Source organism: Micromys minutus (genome assembly GCF_963924665.1).
Source record: "Micromys minutus genome assembly, chromosome: 9".
Taxonomy (NCBI): Eukaryota; Metazoa; Chordata; class Mammalia; order Rodentia; family Muridae; genus Micromys; species Micromys minutus.
The window spans coordinates 63,256,183-63,268,687 of record NC_137978.1 but is presented as its reverse complement, the minus strand read 5'-3'; the positions used below and the strand labels follow the sequence as shown (position 1 = coordinate 63,268,687).

At 52.1% G+C, this 12,505-nt stretch overlaps 1 protein-coding gene across 8 annotated transcripts in view; it reads left to right on the top strand.

Annotated features, from left to right (window-relative positions):
- The window catches only part of CAMTA1 (calmodulin binding transcription activator 1), a 773,163-nt gene that overhangs the window by 546,182 nt on the left and 214,476 nt on the right, over positions 1-12,505 (top strand). The window lies entirely within an intron of this gene.

The window sequence follows — 12,505 nt, the reverse complement described above, 5'->3', positions numbered from 1 at the left end:
CTGTGGTTACTAGGCAGCCTCTGTCCATGGTGCTGACCAGGCAGCCTCTGTGGTTATTAACAACTATGTCTTGGTGTGGCTAGGCATCCTCTGTCCATGGTGCTGGCACAGTGGGTCTAAACAGAGGCTATGTAGAAGCTGATCAGGGTAGGATGCCACTGTTAGGGATGCAGGGCTGAGGATCTATCCAGTGGGTCTGGACCTGGGTCTCTTTGCAAGCTATCTGCTCTACAAATTGTCTTTGTAGGACCGAGCCCAGTGGGCGTGTCTCCATTACCCCTACACATAACTTTGTCCTACCTGCCTCTGTCCAGAAACTGCTGCCTGAGGGCCTCGAGACTGTGGCCCAACTGTCTGCACTCAGTTCTGTCCAAACCGACAAGCACAGGAAGGTTGCTGTCCCAGGAATCTGAGGGGCCTGGTTGGGAAGACACTGACAGAAAAGAGCCTCAAAGAAAAACTGATACAGAGAGGGCACTGCTTCCAGGGAAGACGGTCTGGGAAGTGTCCACAGGGCTTGGGGCTGTCAGCATAGGGAGGCCACAGCTCAGCTTTGTCAGGACCCTACCAGCCTGGTCTCCCAGCTGTAGCCACCAGTCATGTTCTCCCTCAGTTCCCAACCTGTGTCTCAGCACATTCCTTAGAGAGCGAGCAATGAAAATACTGTTGATCTACAAAGTTGACGCTTCCCTCGCACCGTGCCCCACTGCCGGTTGTCCTGTCTCTGTGTCCTTTGGAGGCTGATACAGGAGTGTCTTTTTTCCTAATCTCTCAGAACAGTGTCATTTGTGTGTGTGGAGGGGGGGTGTTTCACGTGGTCACGGGGTTCTACTTTTGTTAATAGCTGTTGCCCTGGAGATACTAAGCCATCACGTGGGTGTTTTTCTCCCTCGCTGGGTCTCAGCTCTGAGGACAGCACTCAGGCATGGCTGCAACACAATCTTGGTTCTTCAATGAACCCAGGACTTCATTCATTCTAAGCATCCTGCAGCCTTTGAAAATTTCTCCCCAGATCTCTAGCTTCCTGTCCCTGGCTGTGGCTCTCCTTGCCAGCTCCTACTGGCATTGCAAACACCTCTCCCTGAGGGTGGCCTCCTCCCCCACGCTTCTCCTATGCCTGCCTCCATGGCCTCCTCTCACTCCGTCACGCTCATGTGGCTTTTTAACTCCATTAAACTTCCTCTGTTGGAAGCAGAACACCTTTGGGCAGCATGAGCACTGAGCTCTCTTCTCCACAGCTGTGCTCTGATGCCTTCCGGACACCCCCCCCCCCACCCAAGCAAGAGGGAAAGTCCTGTCTGTCCTCCGCACACTCTCCATCTCTGCTTCTGTGTCCTGGCCTCTGGCTGCTGAAGACATGCCTGGGGTGATTCGTGTGCTTGTGTCTCTCTGTCAGAAGCCAGCTGACAGGAAGCTGCGTTCCTCTCCCCCCCCACCAAAGGCCAGTGAAGCAGAACTAACTTGGATGCTCTGGTGCGTCTTCATTTGCCATCCCATGCCAGGGGTGACTGTCATTTCCATCCTTCACCTCCGGGTCCTCAAACACCAAGTACCACAGAAAAGGGTTAGTGGGCATGAAGGTGACAGGGCTGGGCCCCATGGAGCTGAGAGAGGAAGGTGCTGAACAGTTCAGGGTGGCATTCAGGCCCTGAGGTAGTGCTGAGGAATGCAGCCTACCATCTTCTGTGCAAATTAGCTGGAACAAGACAGCCTTCTAGAAAGGGTGGGACTTTCAGGAAGGGTGCAGTCAGGGGAGGGCACAGCTGTATAAAGGAGCTTTCTCAACGGATACCCCTGTTAGGAAAAAGGTAAAGGGAGGGGGATATATTCTGCGGAGGTGTGGTGAGGTATGGGGGTAAGGGGGAGGCCTCTTGCGGACCCATGTTGAGGCATCTCTTCCCCTTGAGGGGCCAGCCACACGATGGTATAGTATAGAATGCAATTTATTCAGAGCATAGGGAGGGGAATTTAGAGGGTAGTAGTGGCAGAGAGAGAAGAGGAGTAGAGAAGTAGAGGCCGGCCATGAGCATGGGGAGAAGGGGGGAAGGGAATGAGGGGAGAGCAAGAGAGTGAGGAGGTGGACAAACAGCTCCTTTTATAGTGTCAGGTAACTGTGGGGCAGAGCATACCTGGCTGTTGCCAGGTAACTGTAGGGTGGGATTACAGAATCCCAACAACCCCCATCCCTGGCTGCCAAAGCTTCAGCTCAGTAGCCAGCTCTTGCCCACAAGCCATGGTTCGATTCCATCCTCTGGCATCTTCCAGTGGAGGCCACCTTGGAGCTCCCACTGCTGGGACCTCTTCTCTGCCCACGGTGAAGTCCACTGAAGCCTCACCTCCTGCAGTGCTAGATCCCCAGCAGAAGAACTTACTGCTTCTGTCTTCCCCCAGTGCCAAGCACAGAATCTTGACCAAGGTAGGACAAGAGCCAACATGTCCTAAAGGAGAGAGTTTAACTGAACACATGCCCTCGAGGGGCAGCAGGGAGCAAACCAAGAGCCTGAGGTCAGCACCGAGACCCAGAAGGTGAAACCGAGTCATACGGAGTTAGAATTTTTTTTGAGCCACCTAACTTTCTTTGGAGGGGGAGGGGACTCTGCTGTGGTCCAGGCTTGTGCTTGGTGCTGAGGGACATGGGTGGGGGCTGCTGCTTTCTGTCCATCCATATGTATCATAACCCCCCCCCCCCCGCCGCCACTGCTAGTGAAGTGTCTACTCTAGTCCAATCCAGGACATAAGCAAGCAAGCTCTGCAATTCAGGGCACTGAAACCTACCTAGTTCACAGGCCCAGGTCTGGGCATCTCCCAGGTGCATCAGGGTGGGGCCACTTGTGCCCAAGACAACATCCCAAAATGCAAGCCCCTATAAATCCAGAGCAGATTGTACTTCTCCATTTCCTGCTCCGGCTGGGCAGACCCTGTGGAGAAGGTCACCTTTGCAGGTTTCACCCATTTCACCCCTTTGCTCACACCCTCAGCCTCTGTGTCACAGCCAGCGGGGCCCTCAGCTTCAGTGACCTCCAAGATCAGCAGAGAACAGGGCCAAGGCCAGAGTCACGCACAAGCCAGGTATGGGCGCAGCAGTGATCTTTCAGCCTCTGCTCCCACTGCCTGATGGGGCCTGACTGTAGCTTGCAGGATGGAGCCGCACTAGGGCCAGAGACAGGACCAAGGGATGAAGCAGAATGGAGTAAAAAGTGTCCCCCCACTGGGGCCCCCGGGCCTCAGGCCTCCGTGATCCATCCCTTTGAGCGCAGCTCTCCCTGAGAATGAACTCCATTTCTGGCCACGATTCCCAGCAGACTGCTGGCTTCTCTGCAAACCGTTTCTGCTTCTAATGAGTGTTTTCCTCTTTACCATTGTTCTCTGAAATGCTTAATGAATGTTTTCTGCACATAAGGCAGGGGGGTGTGCCTCCACATGGCTGCTTGACTGCTCATTCCAGCCGTGGGGCAGAGGCCGTGGGGATCCTTCCCTGCTCAGCACAGCCCCGCAATACACAAAGACCGGTGGGAAGATAGACCCTGGGCATCCGGGAAGAACATGGCACAGGGTGTGGGGGTCCCAGTTCACTAGAGACGACCTGGCATTTTAAATCCAAGGTCTAGGACCCAGACCTGGGGGGAGCACTGGATCCCGAGTCTATGGAGGTCGAGCTAGTACTAGACAGGCTACTCTGAGGACCAGCAGCTGTACCCACAAGGCTGACTGCCTGCAGCTGGCCACTGCGTCCTGGCCAGGCAGCCAGCCTTCACTAAATGCTCCTTGTCGCTAAGGCACTTCAATCACTCAGCCACCAGGGGGCAGAGTGAAGCAAGACGGCAAGGTCTATGGTCAGCTTCTCCACTTTCCTTTCCACTCACTAGGCTTATGCTAGCCCTAGAAACGCCTAGAAAAGTACAGAGAAGTGACAGGGTATTGCTATGATAAAATCTCCCGGGTGCTGCCATTGTGATGAAATGTCCTCTGGGGTATAAGGGAGAAATGTTTACCTAGGCTCATGGTTTCAGAGGTTTCCTATCCCTAGTCACAAGTTGCTAGGTCCTCTTCCTTTAGGTGTATCATGTGTGCACATGACATCATTATATACATTATAATATATGGTATACACACCATATATGTGTGATATACATATGTCATACATATACATCATATACATAAACACACAGACATATGCACATATGTGTGTGTGTGTGTATGTATGTATGTATGTATGCTCCAGTGACCTCCATGGGGTTCTTCACCATAAGTTTCTGCCACTTTATCATAGTGCCACTGACTGGGGACCATAACTTTAGCACATGGCCTCTGGGGACATGCAGATTCAAGTCATGGGGTGCGGGGTCTGGTTCATACAGTGCATTCTGGGGTAGCATAGCAATGGGCCAGGCAATCTGAGAAGGCTCCCTGGGAGAGGAGGTGAGTCCAGAGTTGAAAGCTGGAGAAAACATGGTGGGAAGAGTAGCTCCAATGCTCTTTTGCCATGAGGTAGGAGTGGGTACGTGCCCAGTGGTCAGTGGGTTAATGAAGGTTTTCTGTAGGATTCAAGCAGGGGGTACCGTGGCTGCTAAAGTTCTCAGATCCACACGCCTGGCACAAGCCCACTGGGAAGAGGCCTAAGGAAGGTCCAGGTTTGTATGGCAGCTCAAGCCAGGAGATTTGAGAGGGAGTAGAGGGGAGAGGCCTGGGATTCACTATCTCTGCTTCACACTCACAGTAGAGCGGGCAAGAAGGGGCCTGGGCAGGCTGTCGGAGCAAAGCCACTGTGGGGAGCCGGGTCTGGAGCCCCAGGGCTCTGGAGGATGGTAGAAAGGGGTAATGAAAAGCAGGCAGTGTTCGAGGCCAGCCTGGGCAGCAGCTATACCCCATGTCACAGACAGAAACGATACTTTGTGAAGGTTTTTCTACGTTAGCAGTAACCACCACCATTACCACCACCACCACCACCACCATTACCACCACCACCACCATCACCACCACCACCATCACTACCACCACCACCATTACCACCATCACCACCACCACCACCACCACCACCACCACCATTACCACCATTACCACCACCACCACCACCACAACCATTACCATCACCACCACCACCACCATTACCACCACCACCACCATTACCACCACCACCACCACAACCATTACCACCACCACCACCACCACCACCACCACCATCTCTGCTGATCACTTCATTCACCACAGCCCTCGTGCTTCTGAGCACTTTGTGGTCCTCGTGAAGCTGGTCCGTCACGTGGCTATGACCGCTGTGTAGAAGGGAGTTTGGGATTGCTTCCAGCACCTGCTTAAGCTGGCCATCAGCAGATCTCCACTTGGTGTGCTGGAGGCCTTCTGGTCCCAAACCAGACACCAGCTCACTGCACGGCGTCTCCAGATGCGCTGTCCCTGCTTAGGGAGGAGGACCGCGGGAAGGACAAGAGTCTGTGGGCCAGCAGGGGCACTGCAGGAGAAAACTGGTACTGGTGTCACAGGGGCCGGGGGAGGGGGCGGGAAATGAGGACCATGGTGCTCCAGGAAGGACAGCTAGGTCCTATGCAGTCTGGAAGATTCCAGTCCAGGGGCGAAGCCGGTCAGATAAACCGTCTAGGAGTCTCTCACCTAGGAAACCAGACTGAACGGGTTGTACATGTCAGAGGAGAAGGGGCAGGAAGAGAAGAGTGCTGGCAGAGACCATGCCCGAGATGCCTTCTTATCCTGGCTTTATTCTGACGAGCAGCTTTTCCCTCTTTCTCCATTTAATGTCCCTTGAATAACGTGATCAGAAGATTAGGTAGACACCAGGAATTTACGGTGCTATGCAAAATGAAAAAAAAAAATTGCTCAATTCCATTAGGATTTTAGAACCCTGGCCAAGGCTGCGAAACGGAGCGGGTAGTATTTCCTCCTTAGATGTCTTTTCTTGATTGCGATTTACGATGCCAAGGCCTCGGCTGTACCCACACAACACTTCCAAAAAATATGGCAGGCTCCCAAAGTCAGCTCTTCTCCTCTCCGAGGCATGTGACCGGGCAGTTTTCACTTTCCCCCCATCCAGATCCCTTCCTCGGGTAACAGGAGAGATAGTGAATGTCGTTTTCATGGGTGGTCTCCGGTGGGAGTGGCCACTTGCAGATTTCTGTAAACCAAAGTTGCTGGTGTGCCCAGAGCCCTCTGAAGGCACGGGACGCTCTGCTGCCGCCTAGTGGACCGAACGGGTACTGCAGATAGAAAATCCTGGGATCCGGGTTGGGGCCGCCAAGTTTGAGTTCTTAGTTCACCACTACTCTTGCTAGCCTGGGTGTTCTAATGTGGAGTGAGTGTGTGTGTGTGTGTGTGTGTGTGTTTTCTCTGTGTGTGTCTGTGTGTCTCTGTCTGAACCTGTGTGTGTGTGTCTGTATGTGTCTTTGTGTTTTTATGTGTGTGTGAGTCTGTGTGCCCGAGTGTCTGTGTGTCTATGAGTGTGTATAAGTGTGAGTGTTTTGTCTATGTTTGTGTGTCTGTATATGTGTGTCTATGTGTGTGTATGTGTGTGTGTCTGTGTATGTATGTGAATAAGAGTATATGTATCTATGTGAGTGTCTGTGTGTAGGTCTGTGTGTGTGACTGTGTGTCCATGTGTCTTAGTTGTGTGTAAGTGTATGTGAGTGTGTGTGTCTGTATGAGTGTGTGTGAGTGTATGTGAGTGTGTGTGTGTGAGTGTATAAGAGTGTGTGTCTGTGTGTGTCTGTATGAATGTGTATGTGTGTGAGTGTGTGTGTCTGTGTGTGTATGTGTGTGTGTGTGTGTGTGTGTGTGTGTGTGTGTGTAGGCATTAAATTCTCACTCCAAAGAAAGATGTCAGGCCTGCAAAGTCCTGGTGTCCTACTTGGTATGTTGACCGCTGCCCAATGCCAGAGTTTTTACCCCGGTAGATTGTGTGGGTAACTGCTGTCAGGGGTGGCCCCACGAGACTGTTTCTCCACAAGCAAAATGTAAAGTCATTTAGATGTCACCATGTGACTTAGGCCCCAGAATCAAGCTTGTCCCACAGCCTTGGGCAAGGATTTTTCCTGTGGTCACATGAGTTGGAGCCTCTACACCTGTCAACTGGTCTCCGGTCCCCTCACGCTCCCGAGCCTCACTCGCTCCGTGTCCCTTCTCCTGGAGCACTAGTTTTCCTCTGTCCTTCAGCAAGGACTGGGCTGCCTGGGCGAGTTGGAAGTCAGAGACAGAATAAGGCTGCCAGGGCTGCGGTGCCTTGGAGATAGGAATTATTAATTAGTCTTATTATCCACAATGTGGCAGTCTCTTAATCCGAGGGTCTGCAGAGGGGTTTGTGGCTCCGCCGCGTGGGCTGTCAGCTTGGCGAAGGCAGAACAATGGGTTCTACAGTTTGGTTACTATCTTTATCTATCACGCCCAACGACTCCTGCCCCACCCCCTCACAGAATACCCTTCAAAGGCGAGGAGAAAGCTTAATTTCCCGGCTCGATGGCTTATAATGCAGGCTTTTGTCTAATTATCCTGCCTCTGTAATCTCGAGCTGACATTCTGTCTGTAATATCCTGATCTTCTTTTGAGCAAAGGGGGAACTGTGCGGCTGCGCTTCTCAAAGCGCCAGACAAAAGTTGGCCTGGAGGAAATTCTTACGGTGTCGCCTCTGAAGAAACTCAAAGGCCCGAGAAGGAACCGGGGATGTGATAGAATCTGAGGCGGCTGCCACGCGCTCTGCCTGCCTGTGACCGTCGCAGCTCACTTAGGCCTCTAGCTGTGCCCCAGTGGTTGACACCAGCCTTGGTGGAAATGTTCTAGATCCAGCATGAGGAGGTCGTGCGATCTGTGCCACTGCTTAGTGTGGTATGTCCAGATGTAGGGACGAGACATGTTACATGCTGCAGACATGTGGCAGGGGGTTTTAGCTATACATGTCTGCAGGGTGCACAGGCACATACACACATGCACATCAATGCATAGGTGTGCAAATGTACACCAATAATCATAAGCATGTACATGTATAGGCCAGTGTGTACAGGTGTTGGTAACATACAAGTGTGCATTTATATAAGTGTGTACAGGCATACACATGTGTGCACACATGATCACAGGTGTTCACAGATGTGCACAGACGTACATAAGTATACCCATATACTCACAGGTATATATGATCACAGGTGTGCACATGTGTGTTCATAGGTATACACAGATAGCCATAGATATTTGTGCATAGGCATGGCTACATACAGACAAGGGTAAGTGCTATCCATATATGTGATCACAGATGGACATAGGTATGCACATGTGTTTGCAGATGTGCAGGGTATACAAATATGCACATGTATACATATGTGATCATGGATGCAGAGATAATCATAAGCACATACATGTGTACACAGGTATGCATGGTTTCATCCAGCATCCCTGGTACCCATCCCGCCACCTGAACTTCGCCCTCCTCCTACGCCTAGATCCTGCAGGAACTGAAGAAACCCTCTCTGTCCACCATATCCCAGAGCAGTGGATAATGGGCAGGACTTCCCAAGGAGTAGCCCGTGTGGTCTCCTCTGCAGACATGCCAGTGGATACGTTGGCACAGGGTGTCACAGGGTGAAGACAGCCAGAATGGTCCTGTGCAATGCTCACCCATCACCTAAAGGGCCCCTGCCCTACCTTTCACTCTGCCCCAATTCCATAACTTCCGGTTCCCCATGATCATCTGCTTAGCTATATCCAAAACCACCTCACCGTCCTCATCTCCCCATGTCCCTGAAGTACTCCCTTCTGGAATGTTCTCTGCTGCCCTCTGGTCTCGCTGCCCACTGTGTACAAACTGTCTCCCTTCCACATTGCCTCCTGGGCTCAGCAGTCCCACATCTTCATGAGCCGGTCTTAGGCTAATGAGTCCTACCTTCAGACCTGTGTGCTGACCAAGAAGGTAATATTTCCAGCAGTCTTTCTAGAGCTGGGTTACTGCAGGACCCAGCAAGACTCCCGCTCTAAAACCCCTTCATCCCCAGGGGCTCTAGCCAGCCCTTCACCCCTCTCTCCCTTCCCTGCTCAGAAATATGTCTTCAACCCGGATCCTCCCTACAGGCCCTCCTCTGCTGCCCCAAGACAAGCCCGGGCTCTCTGCATGGTTCGGCCAGGTGACGCCCTTTGCAAATGACCCATCCCCTTGCAGCACACTAGGGTAGCCTCTAAAGACTGAGATTGGCTTCCCTTCTCTATCACACACTGAACTCAACCTTCCCCATGCTGAGACCCTTTAAAACAGTTCCTCAGGTTGCAGTGACCCCCCAACCATCAGCCATTGTTTTCATCGCTACTTTGTAACTGTAATTTGGCTACTGTTATGAGTCGTAAGGAAATATCTGATATGCAGGATGTCTGGTGTGCTACCCCTGTGGAAGGTCATGTGACCCCAAAGGGGTGATAGCCCACAGGTTGAGAGCCACTGACCCAGAGGTTCTACTTTGATGGTTTCTTTTGTTCTTGAGTAAAACCTAGCTCTAGATGCCCCAGGGCCTTTGCATGTAGCCTTTCTCTAGCTGCCTGGGCGATATCCTGAGCCTTATGTGACTGGTTAAAATGCAGGTCTTAGCACAGTCATTAAGTGATGGTCACAGTTTTTTTGACTCTCACTCAGTTCTGGGCAAACCACTCCCCAAAGGGTGTGGCTATTTAGGGAGGCAGAGCTTTGACCTTGTTTACCCCGCGCTGTCGCGCTGTCCTTGGCCGGGGTTTTGGGCTGTAGGGAAGCCCTGGGACACCACTCTGGAGGTGGGGAAGCAGGACTGAGGTCCCTGGAACAGCTGGAGCTGGTTCGGGAGTCCCCCAGCCTGTGGCGAGGCCAGGGCTGTCTCATTTTCGGGCTTTCGGACACCCAGGCACCACTGGGAGCTGCAAAGGAGACGAGAACGGAGTGGGGGGGGGCGGTCCACAGGCTGGAACCAGCCTGGAGCCAGAGGAAAAAAGGCTTAGCTAAACTGGGCTGACTTTCAGGGTCCCACACTCCCCTAACATATTATAATGCTCTGAGAAGCTGAGAAGATTTCACAAGTATCTAGAACCCCGTCACTACTGGCTGTCTGCCTCTGACACCATGTAAAATCTGAGCAGTAAAATCTGAGTCTTTTTCCTGCACATCAGAAGTCGCCCGCAGAGTGGGGCTTCCACACAGTTGGCATCTGCAAGCACATCCTCAACCAAAGCTCAAGGTTTTCGTGGTCCTTTGTGTCTGAAGAGTTTCCTCCATGACCCAACTGCGTGTGACTTACAAGTGTGTAGATTGTCATAGCCCGGGGCCATAAACTGCCTTCCTCCAGAAAGTCTGGTGCTTTATCCTAGGCCCCTTGACCCTCTCCCAGAGGTCAGCCCCTGCCTGACATTTCCCACTGATGTCCGGATGCTTTGGAACAGGTAGAATCGCTGTTGGCTAACTTGGGGTTCCCTTTCATAGGCTTTTTAGCTTTATTAATCAAATAATTTTAAAACGGACTGAGAAAGAAGCTCAAGGACCCTTTTACTAGAGTTAGGGGAAAGCAGGCTGTAAATCTTGGTAACCGCCAGGAAGAGAAAGATGGAGATGAAGGGGGGAGAGAGAGAGAGAGAGAGAGAGAGAGAGAGAGAGAGATGAGATTTGGCCAGGATCCGAGAAAGCTAGGAGCTGTCATGGCTTCCCGAGCATGCTCTGATCATTCAAAGAAGCCCAGGTGAGGAAGGACTTCTGGTCTCTCTGCAAACTGGTCCCTGCCACATCTTAATCATTTAGTCCTGGCACTACCTATTGTCACAAAAATCCTGTAGACTCCCGTCCCTCGCCATGACATTACCATCCTTACGGAGGGGACAGTCCCACACAGAAGGAGGGCTGGAGGGGCCAGCAGTCTCCTGCGTTTCCCTGGGGCTCTTTCCAGTTAACTCCCACAGCTGGGTCTGCAAGAACCTGAGTCAGGACAGGCAACGCACAGGGTGAGACTCCCTCCTCTCCCTCTCCTGCAACCCTTCCCCCTTCCAAGGAGCAGGCTTAAAATTCTGAGATACAGTTTGAAGTGGCTTCGGAGTGAAGCTAAGGTCTCTTGGAGTCTCTGGGGTGCCCTGAAGGCTTACCCTCGGGAGGCAGAAATCTCTCTGAGGTTAGCTTGGAAGCTTGAGAGGAAATCCAGGGAAGTCATATTTGCTGATCCTGAATTGCTAGCAGATTGCCCAATTTAGAAACAGAGTCCTTACATCGTCATTTGGAAAGAAATAAGCTTCAACTGGGCCCCTCACTGCTGGGAGGAGTGTGGCTCTGGGGCTCAACTGTGGCCCGTCCCCAGCTGAGTGCTAACTTTAATAGTTCCAGGAGCACAACGCTCTGTGCTCCATGTGGCTATAAACTGTGCCTGTGCCTTAGCCCAGGCTGGTCCTTGGGGAGGGCACCTTCAATAGCTCCAAAGGGCTTTAGGATTCCAAGTCATGACACTGGGCCAACCCAACGGAATCCCCATGGTCACAGTGGCCTGACTAGGAGCCTAGAAGATACTTCAGCTTAGCTCTGGAAACTGTCCCCACATTAGCTGTGGCAGTAGTACTCGGTCCCAATCCCCTGAAGGTTGGTAAAAGCCTGCATCTTGCTATATGGGGCCTAGGGCTGGAAGACAAGAACCATATGTCCCTAATGTCTGCTGGAAAATTTAGGGCATCCCAGCTGTACAAAAGCCAGAAGACAAAGCCTGGAGCCTACAGTGCTACCTAGAAGTGACCCCTAGAATGGGCACTGTCCTGTATACTTAAAGTATCACCTGATGCTACCGCAATAGGAGCAAAGGACCTAGTTGTCACTCCACCCCTGACCCTTGGGTAGACAGGTCAGAAAAAAAAGACATCTCATCTTGCTCCACTAAAGGCTAACTCTGCCCCTCACGGGTAGGTAGTAACTGCTCCCGGTGCTGACCTGACAAGCTTCAGACCCCGGCATTCACTCCTAGGCAAACAGAGGAGATAAAACAGATGCCCACAGACACCAGACTCTGTGTTCCAAGCCGGTACCAGCTCACCCAGAGCATGGTACCAGGTCCAGATGGTCCCCGAGCCACACAGCCCCCAGACTTCTGTGATAACATGAACAACTCCTTAGAAGGGTTAGGGAAAATGGGTCTCCAGAATGCACCCCAGGAGCTGAGATCTCTGACTCCCCTCAAAGAGGAGAGGCTGCCACACTGATGTATAACCTGATCCTACTCCGAAAAACACACAAAGCTGTGTCACTTCGGGCTAATTAACTCCAGGTCTGGGCTCTGTAGGATGCTGCATTGCAGTCAGAAAGGGTTCAGAGGAACAGCACAGCTGAGACACAGGCAAGCGGCAGGTGGTGACGGTAGCTGCTGTCATCTTGAGAGCTCTAATGTTACAGTCATGGGCCATAACCCTCAGCATGGCCCCAAGGAGCCTGCATCCTGAATCCTTTCTCTGATGGTCTCCAGCGCTTCTCCTTCTGCTCCTACCAGATTCTGTTTCCCACAGTCACAGCTGGTGCCCTAACCAG